Source organism: Argiope bruennichi, chromosome 9 (genome assembly GCF_947563725.1).
Source record: "Argiope bruennichi chromosome 9, qqArgBrue1.1, whole genome shotgun sequence".
Taxonomy (NCBI): Eukaryota; Metazoa; Arthropoda; class Arachnida; order Araneae; family Araneidae; genus Argiope; species Argiope bruennichi.
Window position 1 is genome coordinate 17,722,795 of NC_079159.1, and position 17,070 is coordinate 17,739,864.

Genomic DNA, 17,070 nt, shown 5'->3' on the forward strand with positions numbered 1-17,070 from the left:
TTTTATTAATTTTAACTTAATCTTTGTATAAGTAGTTTAAGCATAACTGTATCACAACTTCAACGATCTGAATAAACAAAATATTTAATATTGCATATCATTTACAAAAAAAGATTCAGTATCTTAACTATTACATTAAAAAATAATATCAAACAAAATAAATAAGAATTACAAAACTATTTTGACAAAAATCTGAATATTATAATCAAAATTAATAAATAAAATAACCAGATATTCTTTAAATTGTAAAGTAATATATATATATATATATAAACTTGTTAAGAGTTAATTATCTAAGAATTTTTCAAGAATTATCTTCTAAAATTTAAACGATATTTTACTTTAATTTGAACAAAAATCCCTTGCAAAATTCATGTAAATGAAGCAAAAATACCAAATTAAATTGCATTGAAAATATCGAAAGGCTTACATAAAATTGCGGAGTTGTAGGCAGCTGCCAATTTGATAATCCGTCTTAACATACAGTAAAGAAGGGGAAAAAAGGTATCTTTAAAGGATTATCACGAATATTGGATTAAAAAAAATATAAAAAACCAATTCTTAACGGAATCTTTTTACATTGGGTTATATAAGTCTTTCATCATGAGCTCCATAAATACTTAATGATATTCAAAAACATTCTGAAAATACGTGATGCACCAAACGATATTTTTAAGCCTGAAAGTTTGACCAAATTTTCATTTAATGGCATCGATAATTACGCGCGTCTTTATAAGTACAAGGTTTTATGTCTTCGGTCTTGCATAATTATTAGAACTTTCTGCGGCGTTAAAGCATTTTTGATTTTTGTCTGACTACCTCAGTAATCAACACTGTTCAGAAAGGCAACAACAGAGAAGCCATCTTCCATGAATTATACCGAAGCTTAGAGCTCGAGATTCTGAGTGTAAATCATCCGTTTAATATTCGTTAAAAAAACGCATCACGTAAAAACGTGTATCAAAAACAAAATTTCAGGTGAACAGTTCATAGGGGGCGTGGCTGTACTTTGTTTTAGAAGTTTCCGCCAATAGCTTCATCTTACAAACCATTAAAGTTCAGTTTTTACCTTAACATTCGTCCCGCTTTCCAGTAATTAAGGTAATTAGAAGATAGCATGTGGGATGGAAGAGGGGAGAAGGCAGTTCAGGTGTTGTTGGGAAAGGGGGAGGAAGGTTTCATTTTGGGCGTCTTTACATCCAGGACGTTACATTATTATATCAGACTCCATTTTTTTTTTCTTTAATAATTCGCCTCTGAGAGTTTTTGCTGGATTTGGATAAGGTTTTATGTTTCAAAAACAGGATGGTCCTCTTTTTTTTTCTGCAGTTTTGCTAATAATAATTAACATGAAAACAAATTGCTGTTCTTTCTTAATTAGATTTATTTATTTAAATTGGGATAAAGTTCTCATATGTAAGGGCATTTTAGATGCTAGAAAATGAGATTTTAAATTAAGGACGGTGTTTTATGGTATAAAATAGCTTTTTTTTTATCTTTATCCATTAATACCGTTGTGTATATTTAAAATAAAAGTTTTTATGATAATTATATATATTTTTATACTAGGAATATGTTGTAATTATAAATTATTTCGTGCTCTTGCATTATCGTCGTCACGTCATAATAGAACTTTACGAGTTATTGTTCGATTAAATGAAGCGGTTCATGGAAATGTTTTTTGCTTTATTAGTATTAATTGTTTTTAGCGCGGATAGAAAAAAGTGTTGCAATGGGCAACAAATTTGACCTCCGAAAAAACCCAATTTTTACTTTCTCATGAACGAAGTATACCAAAAAAGTAATGTAATCGTCGATAGATCCCATTTATAGATTATGACGAACCCCCGTGTTTTAGACCTTCCTGGATCAGAAAAGTATATTTTTGGAATTATTTCTATGAATACTCTAATTCAAAATCACTTTGAGCTGGCGGATGAAATTTCCTAAACGGCATTTATAGACTTTTGCCAAATTTTTAACGGAATTCTTACAAAGGATATCTGATTGGTTAACTGTCCGAGTAAAAGTGAGCATGATACAGTACACTCCCGATTATCCGCGGAATTGGGTGGCGCGACCGCCGCGGATAGCAAAACTCGCGGATAATCCGAAAAAAGCTAAAAATGCGTATAGAAAAAAGAAAACAGTCATTCCAACTTTGAAAAATCGTTTTATGTACAATAAAACGTAAAATAAACAGCAGGAAATGTTTAACTAACGCTTACTATTTTAGTATATCACTCAAAACTAACCTAAAATGCATTTTGTTAATGAAAACAGAAAAGTGCTTTGTATTTACGAGAGGCGTCAAGGATACACAGAAAAATTAATACATATGTACTGTTTTAATACTGTAATGTATTATATAATTACAAAAGCATAACTGTAAAACTGCACCTTTTTGAAAAAATCAGTCAAAAAAAAAAAAAAAAAAAAAACCTTTGTGTGGCAGGCGCGGATAATCCGCACCGCGGATAACCCGCCCGCGGATAATCGGGAGTCTACTGTAGTTACAAAACCTAACTATGAGGAGGGTGACAAAACGTTTTCGCATATCCTTTAATGAAGTTGTTATCTCAGAGAACGCCTTACAAGGCATTGGTGTACGAAATATTACCTTTGGCGGGAATTAAGCATTTGTGATAAATTTATTGTATGATCATTGGCGAGTTTTTTTTTTGGGGGGGGGGGCGATTAATCCCTAATATTTAGTTGATAATATTCGAATATTTGTGTTTTATACGTTTTCTGCAACCGATTGATAAAAAAATTGACCCAAAACTACAATTGTAGTAATAAAATCCCATATCAAATTTGCTATACTTAAATGGTCGCGTTTATATTTTCCCCAAATTACAGACCATCAGACTGTCAATGGATATGAAAGTGGTGTCTAACTATGAGAGGGTGACAAAACGTTTTCGCATATTCTTTAATGAAGATGTTATCTCAGAGAACGCCTTACAAGGCATTGGTGTACGAAATATTACCTTTGGGGGGAAGTAAGCATTTGTGATAAATTTATTGTATGATCCTAGGCGAGTTTTTTTTTTGGGTGGGGGGCGATTAATTCCTGGTATTTAATTGATAATATTCGAAAACCGAATTTGTGTTTTATACGTTTTCTGCGACCGATTGAAAAAAAATTGACCCAAAGCTACTATAGTAGTCATAAAATCCCATATCAAATTTGATATACTTAAATGGTCGCGTTTATATTTCCCCCAAAGGACAGACCATCAGACTGTCAATGCACATGAGGGGGGTGTCTAACTATGAGGGGGGTGACAAAACGTTTTCGCATATTCTTTAATAAAGTTGTTATCTCAGAGAGCGCCTTACAAGGCATTGGTGTACGAAATATTACCTTTGGTGGGAACTAAGTATTTTTGATAAATTTATTGTATGAACCTTGGTGAGTTTTTTTTTGGGGGGGGGGAGGCGATTAATTCCTGGTATTTAGTTGATAATATTCGAAAACCGAATTTGTGTTTTATGCGTTTTCTGCAACCGATTGAAAAAAAAATTGACCCAAAGCTACTATAGTAGTCATAAAATTCCACCTCAAATTTGATATACTTAAATGGTCGCGTTTATATTTCCCCCAAAGGACAGACCATCAGACTGTCAATGCACATGAGGGGGGTGTCTAACTATGAGGGGGGTGACAAAACGTTTTCTCATATTCTTTAATAAAGTTGTTATCTCAGAGAGCGCCTTACAAGGCATTGGTGTACGAAATATTACCTTTGGCGGGAATTAAGCATTTGTGATAAATTAATTGTATGATCATTAGCGAGTTTTTTTTTGGGGGGGGCGATTAATCCCTGGTATTTAGTTGATAATATTCGAATATTTGTGTTTTATACGCTTTCTGCAACCGATTGATAAAAAAATGGACCCAAAACTACAATTGTAGTCATTAAATCCCATATCAAATTTGATATACTTACTTCCCTCAAAGTACAGACCATCAGACTGTCAACGGCTAATTCTGTTTGAATCAAAATTTGGCAGGTGTCTACACTATAGATGTTAAATCTATATAAGAAATTTCACCTATCTAGCTCTCTTCCTTTTATAGTTATCGTGTTGACTCATATTCGAATATCCAGACAGACTGACTTCCTCTGAATTTATTTTACTCAAAATTTAATAGAAATCCATAAATTCGGTGTAAAGACCGTATACGAAATTTCATCCGTCTAGCTTAAAACATTTTTGAGCTATCTTTGTCACAGACAGACGGACATTTCCCAAAAATGTATTTTTTGAATTCAGGAAAGTTTAAGACATGGAGATACATCAACATCTCAGGTTCTTATTTTTTGACGATTACTGTATTTTTTCTATTCTACGTACACGAGAAAGTAATAATGTCTTGTTAAAACCGGAGTTATGGATGTCTTCAAACGTTGTTCGCTTGATAATTTGTAGCACCTTGTGGGTACTTTGAGCTACGAACTTCCATTGCAAGTAGACATTCGCATTGTAAGTTAGTCAAGTCAACCATCTAACTCTCCGACCCGCCACGAGGGCACACGGATTTAAACCATAAAACTGAATGACCGGACCGCCGCAACAGCAGTATTGGCGGGAACTGTGATTGAGTCCTAAGGAACGTCACCGGCCACGGTACAACCCTCCCCGAAGGAAGTACGTCTCGTCATCGATGGGAGGAGTCAGATCCCCTACCTATTAGTGTAACCTCCAGGGTGGCGAGATCCAACCACCATGCCGGAAGCATCTCACCCTCATTTCGAGGTGCCCCCCGGGGGTTGAGCATACGGTTATATGGCATGAATAAATTTACCTCCGTAATCAAATAAACAACTATTATTTTACATCCTACTTTTTAAATTAATAACTTGGAACATGACAATTCCATCAATGGGCAGCAAAAATCGTAATTTCGTCTTGCACCATCAAATAGTCTATTTAAACATTGGATCAAATATTAATCACACTTTCCAACGAAAGCATTTGCAGTTAATGAATAATTTGATTCAAATACTGGATCAAGCATCTGAATTAAGGTTGGAGGCATCGTGTTATGTTAGTTTAAGATGCAAACTGTTCAAGATAGACTTCGAAACTCACTAATACTGGTATCAGTAGACTCTTTTTTTTTAATTACTGTTCTACTGACAGCCCTTACACTATTTTAGGTAAGTAGGGGAAGCCGATGAGGATTAAATAAAAAATAAAGGCTGACATTACAAAGATAATAAGTTGCCTGCCAATTACGAGATTACCTCACAGTTGATGGTCTTGTTCAGGGCATTGATTATGACTTATCTCGAAATATCGTAATGCGATTTAGTGAAATTGGTTTCTGGAATGGCAGCTTTTCATGGAAAGTATTGGAAAAAGCTTACTTCCAAGTATATCTCAAACTCATTAATTTCGTCAGAAATGTACTAAATTTATGTAATCTAAATGTAAGTCACCACAATTAAATTTTAATTACGTTAATATCTGTATGTGTGTAACCTCAGTTCAAAATTCTGTAATAACCGCAAATTCAAGACATTCCTGTCTTGTTGTAGGTTCCGGGGTAATTTGAAAATAATTGGGAGATAACACTGATAGTAATTGACGATAGGGGTCATTGGCGATAGCGGATTGGGATAATTGGGAGATAGCACTTTACGATAGCACTGAAACTTGTCCTATGTCCTAATGGCCTAACACTTTATTAAGTCTTAATGGATTTAAACCTTTCCAAGGAAGTACTTCATTCATCAAACTAAAGGTAACTTGACCTTACACTTTGCTTTACGCACCAAGGAAGCGAGAAACAATCACCATTTCGGAGCTTCTCACCTCCATTTTTGAGCTGTCGTCCAGTGGGGGAAAATGCCTTAATAAGGGTGAAAATACTTATTTCATATTACTCGAACTTTGTATTTATTTAAAGAATGTGAAAAATAGCATGGCAGCAACTATAAAATGTTGCATACTTTTTTTCGTAATAATTTTATAGCCATATTTCTAATTATATCAAAGCTATTTAAACCTTAATTATTTGATATCCATCATTTCTTTAAATTGCTAAGTTAATAGCTTGATTTTACACTGAAAAGATAATAATACAATATTTTAATTCTGTTTTTCTTGCATTCTATGCAAAAAGGGATTATTGTTAAGTTGAATACTCATATTATTCTTTAACAGGGATTTTAATATTCAAAAGTTATCGTTTAAAACCGAGCAAAAAGAAATTCTCTAGTTCTAACAAAAAGAATGATTTCTTCATAAAAAAAAATTGTCTCTAAAGATATTTAAATTAAATTCTCAGATTTCAAAAGATATTTAAGAGTTTATTTTGAAAACATCTTTATTTTTATATTGCAGCTTTATCTTCAAATTTGTGAAAATGTGTTTCCATTAAGGACCTAAAAAAATTGAATTTTAATGAGTGATATTCAATACTTTTAAATGCACACAACAAAAACAAACTATTTTTCACAATATCAAGTTATGTTTAATTCGAACGCTTACAATTAAAAGCACTTAAAAGTAATTAATTAGTGTTGTTTGCTCTTGACTTGCGCAATGATATTTAAAAAAAATGGAATAAAAACTTTGCAAGTACCAGACGAACAACAAAAGCATTCGCTTCCAAGAACTCCATTATTCTAATTGATTATTAAAATTAAACGTTGAAATTTCTCCGTGCGGAGAATGTTGTTTCAGCATTTTTTTGTTGTTGTTGCTTTCTTTACATACTGATTCAAAAGCTGAAAAAAAATCACGCTTAATCACGGAAGTGTTTTGAGAAATTTTTTTTTCTCTCTAATAATTATAAACACTGTAAGAAAAGTCCAGACGCTGAAAAAGCTTTGAGTATTAATTGAAATTTTATAGGAGAAGAAATTTGAAGACTTAAATTAACTGCCTTTGTAAAATTATTAAAATTGAGTTAGTTGAAAAAAAAGGTCTTCACGAGATACTGTGAAATAGAAGCCATAAGTATTCACATTGTGGTCTTTAGATTTTAAAAAAGCTCGTATTGGCTTAGATGATACCTTCTTTTTAAATTTTTGTAGTTCCATGAAGTAAATTTTTGCGTTAGATACAAAGTAGCTGATTTTCTTAGAAATATTTTTCCTTTGTTAAATATTATAAAATTCCACTTATTCAAATGATACATGTGCTGTCGTCTCGTCTCATAGTTTGCCAGGTAAATTAAGGCACGTAATGTCTGAAGAATATGAATCCAAAAAATGAAGAAAGTGAAAATATTTTTTTTTTTTAAATAAAATAAATAGTTTCTATATGCGTTCCAGCATTGAATTATTTATTCCTGGAGATTTCTTTGGGTTTTTTTTCCAAGCGAAACGCATGTGTGAACTAGTTTTCTTTAAAATTTCTCCAGGAAAATAATTTGTCTCCATATATTGGAGCTGTATCTGTCTTCTATAGGGTACTTAAGTATTCTATAATGACTTCTGTAAGATATCTAAGTTCTTTATATCTCCTCTTTAACGTCATTCCTTGATTTATGGACTTTGGGTAGGCAGGATCAACTAATTGGGATTACCAATTGGAGTTGTTTCTACCTTGCCTATGTGGCAGAGAAATCTACAGGATTATCTTCACAACAATATGGATGCAAGAATTAACGCTGAGTTCTAATGGCAATCACAGACTACGATGCACCCCCTTTCATCACGAAAGTGGTGGTAACTCAACAATTTTAATGTATGCCCTCTTTTAAGCCTAAAATCAATGCCTATACTGAAAACTTCTCATCTACTTGAATGAGATGAATCCTGAGGGACACCAAATAAGTTTGGAATCACTCCATCTGTACTGGTGCTGCACTGGATCACAGAAGATGGTCTTTGGATTGGATTTTCTAAAAGAAAAAGTTCATGTAAATAATATATGATAGTTGAAATAAGATAGATTTACTAATTTGCGCCGATCAGAGTATACTGTTTCTATGAAGAAAATGTATTCCACCGGTTTAGGTGATGAGGGCTTTGTGCAAGTGCATAAGGTGATAAAGGACAGTCAATATACATTAATTGACTGAGTTGGGTATCCACGAGGGATCTTATGCAGTTCTGCTTTGGTTTCTGAAATTATCTGAGTTGTCGCCTTGACAGCAACACGAGAACTGGGGGGGGGGGAGGGATTTCTAAGACCCCTATCGACCATAGTCCGACTTCCCTAGAAAATAGTTCTCATCTTCTGGTTAATGTATCTCAAATGTGTCCCATTCAATAATCCAGGAGAAGTAAAAACCAATTTATAGTATCCAGCGATTTCTCATCAGAATCACTTCCACTTCCACTCCCTTCTTTGGAAAAGTGAGGGTGGGGCAGTGACGATGGAGTAGAAAAGTTGATATACGTGGAGTTAACGCTTATATTCTTTCAAAGAGAAGTGAAAAGTACAAAAATTTACTCAAGTAGACGCGTGTTTTTTTAACCCAATGATATTGTAATAACATGGTAAAAATACATAAAATTAATTCAATCTGGCTATCCCTTTATCTGGATAGTTGACCAGATAAAGGGTTTTGGGTGAGGAATTTAAACATCAATTTTTCATTTTTAAATAAAAGGGTATAAATCTAATAAGAAGAATTTAGACCGAAAAATTATAAAAAAGTGGAAAGACATTTAAAATAATCACTTGAAGGTTAAGACAGCTTAATTAGGCCAGGAGTAAGCTTAAAAGGCAATAAATTTGGATATATATATATTGTGAGCGACCTTTGTCTAGTTTCACTTAAGTACATGCTTTTAAAATTCGTTTTCCACCGTGGTCTATTTGGTAATGACATAGTTGATGAAATGGAATATCAGAATAATAAATCGTTATATTGAAAGTCAGCTAAATTTCTGTCCCAAGTGCTTCTAGATTGCTTTAATCAACAAGAGATCCTTTTGTCACGAGTTTTTGATTCATAAAGTTGACCAATGTGTCAGATCATGAGAGATTAAAACCACTTCCGCGGGATTTTTCTCTTAACATTACTTTTCATGTGCCTCTTCAAAGGCACAACTGCTAATGTTGAATTCTTAGGAACTGGTAACTAATGATGATAGCCAGAAACTTAATATTAGTCCTTAAGTAAAATTTCCCTTGTCCACCCGTGATGTATTAAAAATAATAATAATGTAGCTAAAGAAAGGGAATCATAATATATCAGCATAATATATCTTGTTCCCTGACTATGCTTTTAACTGGCATTATTTGAAATTTGGTGGTTGGTGTATTAGAGATAATTTTTACCCATAGTTGGACTGAATATTGGAGCTTTCTGTAATTTTCTTCCTTACCCAGATATGTGCGATCAGCATTCTTTGGTAGTTTCCAGCATGGCAAATCAAATTATTTTAATATAAAATTAACCAACATTTATCTCAAATGCTTTTAGTTTGCTTTTATGAACAGAAGATGCCACACATATCTTTTGTTGTAAATCCTTGACACGAAATTGGTTTCCATATTTTGATTTTCTTATAGTTTATATAAGTATTTTAATGCCATGAATAATGTAGCTGAACTTAGTCAAAAGGACTGCTGTGCCATAAAATGCAAACGAACTCAGACTTATGACTTTGGCCTAATATACTAAACCAAGTTAGTATATCTGGCCAAAGTCGCTACCACAAATTTCCCTTTTCTATTAGAACATTCCATAAAACAAATTTTTGAGGGGATAGTCGGAAGTTTTCCATGATGGTAAGCAGCAACTCAAACTAAAAGAAAACGAAATAAGAACACTAAAAGAACGAAAGAAACTAAAAGAAAACGAAATAAGAACACTAAAAGAACGAAAGAAACTAAAAGAAAACGAAATAAGAACACTAAAAGAACGAAAGAAACTAAAAGAAAACTAAATAAGAACACGAACAGAACTAAATAAACTAAAAGAAAACTAAATAAGAACACTAAAGGTACTAAATAAACTAAAAGAAAACTGAAAGAACCAAATAAAAACACTAAAGGAACTAATAAAACTTAAAAAAAAAAAAAACATTGAAGGAACTAAATAAGAACACTAAAGGATCTAAATAAGAACACTAAAAGAACTAAACCAGAACAATAAAGGAACTAAATAAGCACACTAAAAAAACTAAATAAGAACGAAAATAATAAGGATTTTAAATTTCTCAAAAAAAATAAAAAGTCTGTACTTAACTCCAAATATCTTCGCTATCAAAAGACAGAGTGTAACTGATTAAAAAGCAAACGTTTTTTTTTTTTTTTTTTTTTTTTTTAAACTAGTCGGTTAGTCATCTGCAAATAGAAAACAGCAATAGAAACGGATGCTGCAAATAGAAAACGACGAGTTTTCGATTTGTTCGAATATTTTAGACATTTTCTTTTACTATGCAGTTTTCTTTTTAGCACTCTTCTTTTTCCCATTTTATCAATTGTCTACTGGTGGTGTGACTTTTTTTTTTTTAGTATCTTATTGATCAATTTTGTTCGTTGATACGCCAGTTAACAAGTGTGTTATTTCCCATCTAGAAACGATACTTGTCTTGAAAGAAGTTTCCTTGTCATGGCTAATTTTTACCTTATTACTTTTCAGACGCAAGTTTATCAAAAGAAATGTCAAAAATTCGATTTTTTTCCCATCTGCTTATTTATAAGAAAAAAAGTAAAGTCTTTTTGTAAACATATTATGCATAGAACATTCCATTCAACTTTCGTACATAATCTTTGAATTCTAATCTATAGAATTTCGATGGGGAAAAAAAATAAGACGTTCTACAGAAAGAAAAAAAAATCGATTAAAAAACAACAAAATGCTACAAATGGAAGAACTTATCAATCAGCAATAACAACAAATAATGGAAATAACAAATAACGAAATGGTATAATTGGCATATATAATTTGTATTTTTAGATTAATATCCTTCTGAAAAGACACAGTGTATTACTGGATATTATCTTTTTTCAGCTAGGACATCTTTAGTTATATCAGTTCTAAATATCAGTAAGATCTCAAAAAAGCAACACAAGATTTCTAATAGTATATTAGCATGAGGATGCTTAAACGACTATCGAAATTACTGTTCATCAACTCTAAATTTTTATATAATTTTTATTCGATAATATAAACACAAAACTGGAACTCCGGAATCCACAACAGAATATAATTTTCATCTATTGCAAGTTTTAATTCATTTTTATACATTTTCGGAATTCGACAAAGGTGTACAATATTTTTGAGATTCCAATTTTTTCTGTAAAATTTTGTCGACACTCCAGAATTACAAAATTGAATCTTTAATTCAATACTAACAAATACTCAACAAAAAAAATTAATGTTAGTTTATTATTAATTTTCTTTTATTGAAAAAATGTTTAGATCATTAATTTAAACTTTTTTTTGGTCTATTATTTTATTATGTTGAAACTTTAATGCGTGTTGATATTTATGGCTGTCGGTTTACTTGGCGATTTTTAGATTATAAAACTCCATTTTGCTGAAGACGCCAAAGATTTCGCCAAGATTATTGCTTTATTGTTTCATCTGTTGCCGATTTATCATTGGCGACTTCAGTAGACAATGTCTCTAGGTTTTTGGCGATTTATCTTGGAAACCATGAGTATGAGGTTTAGAGTATAGCGAGTAATAAAATTTTTTAATTCTTCAACTATTTCCCCCCCCTTTTTTTTTCTTTATCTTTTTTATACAATAATTGAGGAATCTAAAATAAGAATGTCGTACATGTTCACCCTAGAAATTAAGAAATTTTAGGCTAAATCCTAGGTTGGGTACCGCCAAATTTGGCGCCAAACTTTAAAGATAAAGTATTAAAGATTTAGTAGTAAAGTTGAAAATAGTCATAATATTGAGAAATAAAATTCTGAAGATTACAACGTCCGCTTGGCGAGAAAAATTTGGCGGAAAATCGCCAAATGGTACCCGCCTCTAGAACTGTCCCAAATTTTATTAATAAGAAGTGTATTTATTTGAATGGGAGGTGAAATTTTTATTTTATATGTATGCCAATTGCCACTCTGTAAAGTTTTATTATTTTAACTATATTAATTTGTTAACATTAACTACATTTACTGTCAGACGAAATTCCTAAATAAGAAGAATTGGATGGTACCCCCTACTCATGATTGGTATAGGGCCAATAGCCGGGCCAGTCCTTAATTCTTCCTTGTAATAGAAAAACGAACACTTGCCTGTCACGCCTTCCCAGTGCGCACTTTAAATGTCTTTTCTTTTCTCAAAGTGAAAAATCTTACCCTCTTTGCCCGAAATGTTGTCAACATCAGGCCTCTGCTGAACATATTCTAGACTGTTTAAGACTTCTTTGGGGAGAAATTTATTCTTCTTCCTTCCTCGTTTTTGACTTTCTTCTTGTCTTTCTTCTTCTAGTTTACCGACAATTTGTCGGTAAACTAGACAAACATCAAAGCACCCCAGGAAAACGCAAGAAGGGTCGAAAAGGGAACGCGTGGCCAGTCTGAAGATTCTCCCGTCGTAGAAACGCCGCTTAAGTCAGGCCATGGAGATTAGAAAAAAAAAAAAAAAATTGTATCTTATGAACGCCATTAATTTGTTTTTCATTTAAATCTGGAGATTTATTGCTTAAGAAAAGATTCTTGGCTTAAACGCAGTCAGGCACACGGCAATCTCTTCAGGTATTCGTCTGATAAAATGTATTTTTATATATCTTATATTTTTATTTGAAAATATTTAGACTCATCATTATAACTATAAACAAAAAAATTATGTTATCGAAACAACAAAAATAATCGATTAAGAAACTGCTAATTTTAATCGTTTGTTTTTCGATAAGTATACAAATGAAGACAAACGATAATGAATTTTAAAATAAAATTACTTCCGGTTGAAGCATTGATAACTATGAACTCTCACTTCTCCGAAACCAGATTTAAAAAAAAAAAGAAAATAATGCCTGCATATTCGGAGACTACCCCTCCCCGATCCTTTGATAAACTCCCCACCCCGTTCTTTTTCCAGTCACTGTTTTTTTTTTTTTTTCATTACTATTTTCTTTTTAGGCTCAATTAAGGTAATTATAAAGTAGCATTTGAGCTCTCCGTGCAAGTTGGCGGAAGGTCTTCCCACCAGCTGTCCGCAAAGAGGCGGTTACAGTTAAAGGTTGTGTTCTTTTCAGAATTTCCTGCAGACGATTTTCGGCGAAGTTTTATTTGTTTCCACTTCGATAACCAGTTAGATTAAAATATGCGCACATTTTTATAGATAAGTACTTATCATCAAAAAGAAAAACATGGGGTTGAAAGGATTTTTAAATATTGTAGACTGTCGAGTAACGCTCGAAGATGAGAGGATTAGTATCACGTGACGAACCAGCCCTCATAGAAATCAATGAAAAGTCTTCTGCTACGCAAAATAAATGAAATATTTTTTACATTTTTTTATTTAAAAAGCATTAGCAAATTTGGCATTGAAAATGTAGATACTTATCAAATTTTGAACAAATTCTGTCAAACGGTTGACCGTCTGTCGGTCAGTATTTTCGCATGCTTATAAACGCACTAACTCGTAAACGCAAATCAATAAAATTTGATATTTTGTCTTGCGATTACAATTGTAGTTTCTTTTTATTTTTACTTCCTCGTATTCTAATTATAGAGAAAGTATAGTAATCGTAAAAAAAAAAAAAAAAATATGATTTTTGATCACATGGAGAAAACAGCATGTAATAAAAGAAAATCAGATTTAAAATATTTCAAGGATTTTACTCTTTCTTAGATATTTTTTCCTTAGATGTTTTGATTTTAACGTGGGTAAAAGGAATTAGATAGTCTTGATTTTGTACTCCAAAAGTTAACATTAATCCCTGTTTATACGGCTTAGTTCTGTGGCAACGGGGAGATTGTTTGTAATATATATATATATATATATATATATATATATATATATATATATATATATATATATTGGAGGGTTAGAATATGCACCTACGTTCAAATTTTATGAAAAATTTGTTAGAATTTCAATGAATTAAAAATTAAACAGAATTTTTGCGTTTTCCCGGAGTAATTCCGAAAATGCAATATTGGGCAAAAATGAATTTGCGACTTTTTTTTTTACTTTGTGAAAATTAAAACATTGCCCTTTTAATGATACCATTTTAATAATCGTGCGTTATTTCCTAAATCTTAGCAACTTTTTAAAAATGTTTTTTTTAATCTAATTTCCAACATTATTTATTGCCCTAAAGTTCAAACCAACCGTTTTTATTGTTACTTCAACTATTTCATCACATGATTTTCTTCCATTGCTGAAAGTTAATGAAGAAGGATTTTATTTAATCAGTAGGTGTAGTTTACGAACAACTGGAGGTGCAATACCGTGAAATATTGAAAATAAATTAACTGAATATTTAATAGTGCTATGATGTCATGGGATTGATATCTATTAAAAAGATTCACACACACAATAACCAGAGCATACATAAGACAATTAAAATAAAGCGCCTTAATGTCTGATAATTTGGCGGAATCACGAATATGAAATTTTGTCTATACGATATAAACAAACTTTAATGCAACCAATATTCCTGGTGAACCACTGGTCGTCAAAAGCTACTACAGTGAAATAAAGATTTGAGAAAACAGTATAGTAGTTGGGTACTTTTATCAGAATTACAGAGATGCCATATATTTAAATATTTCAAAACAAACTTTAATACAATTACACAATGTACAATCAATATACAATGATGCCATATATTTAATGTAAGATTTCAAAGCAAACTTTAATATAAACAATATTCCTGACGAACCACTGGTCGCCAAAGGCTACTATTATGAAATAAAGATTTGACAAAACAAGTATAATAGTTGTACACTTTTATCAGAATGTACAGTGATGCCATATATTTAAGATTTCACTGGAAATGGATGCTGTTGAGAGTTGGAGAGCACTGATAACATGTTTAGGGGCCATAAACTTTCCCATGAAACATAATTTAGCAAAAATCAACAATTGGTTGTGGCTAAGAGACTGGTTCGTTAATATTCCTGATTATTTTAGATAAATGGATTTTTAAGTATATATATATACACTGGTGTGCAAAACTTAAGCAACAGGTGCTTTTTTTACTATAGCTCTACGAGAAAGCATTTGAGAGACATGAAATTCAGAAATGAGAGACAGCATTTTGTACATAAACGATGACGAAAGCATAGTTGCATGATAAGGAATATAATGCATATAGTATGGGATCAAACAAAAAAAAGAGGGTTTTATTGAACTCATAGTATCGCTACACATGATTGTCTGTCCAAGAGGAAGAACAGCAAGCAAATGTTCCTTAGTAGTAGTAGTTCCTTAGTATGCCCTCCCCTTATTGCAATGGTTGCTTCGCGACGTCTCTTCGTACTCAGCACCTGACTCTCCAACAGTTCTTGAGGCAAGAAGGCCCATTCCTCAATCAGCATCTGTTTCAGTTGTTGGATTTTCCCGGAAGATATTATCGTGTAGCAAAGCGTCTCCCCAAAGCATCCCACACGTTTTATGGGATTTAAATCAGGAGAGAATGCTGGCTAATCCATGCGAGTGATATTTTCACTTTCCAGTAACTACTAAACATCAACAGTCTGGTGTGGTCGTGCATTTTTATCTATAAAAGCGAAGTCTGATCCAATAGCACTTCGGAACAGACCCACATGGGGAAGGATCGCCTCCTTACAATAGAGATCACCGGTTACAGAACTTCTGTTAAAAACGTCGCGTTCAGTACACCCGTTCAGCATAATGCCTCACCGACAACAACTCCACTACCACCGTAGTAGTCTTTTTCCGTGATATTACTGGGATGAAACCGTGTCCCGATCTCTCTAAATCAACTGGCGTTGAGAATTACTTGTGGCACTGAAACGACTCTCATCCGTAAAGAGAGCACGACTTCATTGATGAGATGTTTAGTTGTTGTGCTTTTTACACTTCTCGAAACGGTGCAACTTTCCTATGGCCAACTTTCAAAGGGATGCAGCCTTCAGGACGTTGGGTGTATAGGCCACCTTTGTGAAGGCCACTGTAACTTTACTGGCCACAGTCAACCACGACCCTTGTCGCCCTGTTGCTGTACGCCGTTGCTGAGTAGTGACGCTTGCTGATTAGTATCGGGCTCTTTTTGCCAATAGGACGATATATCGGTCATTTGCTGCAGTTGTTTTCCTAGGGAGGGCACCACCAACCTTTCTAACAACTGTACCTATAGTTTGGAAGACTTTCCAAGCTCGCGAAACGACACTTTTGTTGATTCGGAACTCTTCAGCTACACTGGTCAAACTGCGCTTCTCCTCGACAGGGCCCGACTTAGCCTAATTGGGGTCGGGGCAAAAACTTCTTTGATGGCCTTCTCTGCTTCACTACTTTAGTAATAAAAAACAGTGTATAGAACTTGTTTATGGTTTGTTTGTTTTTTCGATTTGGAGGCCCCCTCTGATGTGGGGGTCCGGGGCAAATGCCCCGTATGCACCTGCCTTTGTCAGGCCTTGCTCCTCGAGCTTTCCGGTCATTCTTCCACGTGTGAAGTCGTCCAAGTGATTTCGTCTAGCCATATTTCACGAAAGAACTCACTTGCACTTGCAGCGAATGTCTTTGATTATGCCTCCGTTCTTTCTTTCCTTGTAGTCTTGATCTGCGTGCGACGACTGTACGCATTTTGCGCACACTCACGTCGCTTACGATGTTTTGTTCTTGACATTTGCATACGCATCACCTTTCTAATGAACTGCGTATTCATTGTACTGATTGGAATAACTCTTTTTCTGCATTTCATGATTATCTGCTTAAAATTTACATTATTGCTTAAATTTTTTACACCTGTGTATATTGTAAATTTTATAATTGTTAACAAAACTTTTGGAGTACAAAATCAAGACTATCTAATTCCTTTTACCCACGTTAAAATCAAAACATCTAAGGAAAAAATATCTAAGAAAGAGTAAAATCCTTGAAAGAAGTCGTTATATTTTAAATCTGATTTTCTTTTATTATATGCTGTTTTCTCCATGTGATCAAAAATCATAATTTTTCATATTAAATTATAACTATTATAAATGACTATTTTT

The 17,070-nt window shown here is 33.0% G+C and overlaps 1 protein-coding gene across 1 annotated transcript in view; it reads left to right on the top strand.

The window, feature by feature from the left end:
• Positions 1-17,070, top strand: part of LOC129984283 (sine oculis-binding protein homolog) — a 253,535-nt gene that overhangs the window by 147,997 nt on the left and 88,468 nt on the right. The gene's annotated exons all lie outside the window — the stretch shown is intronic.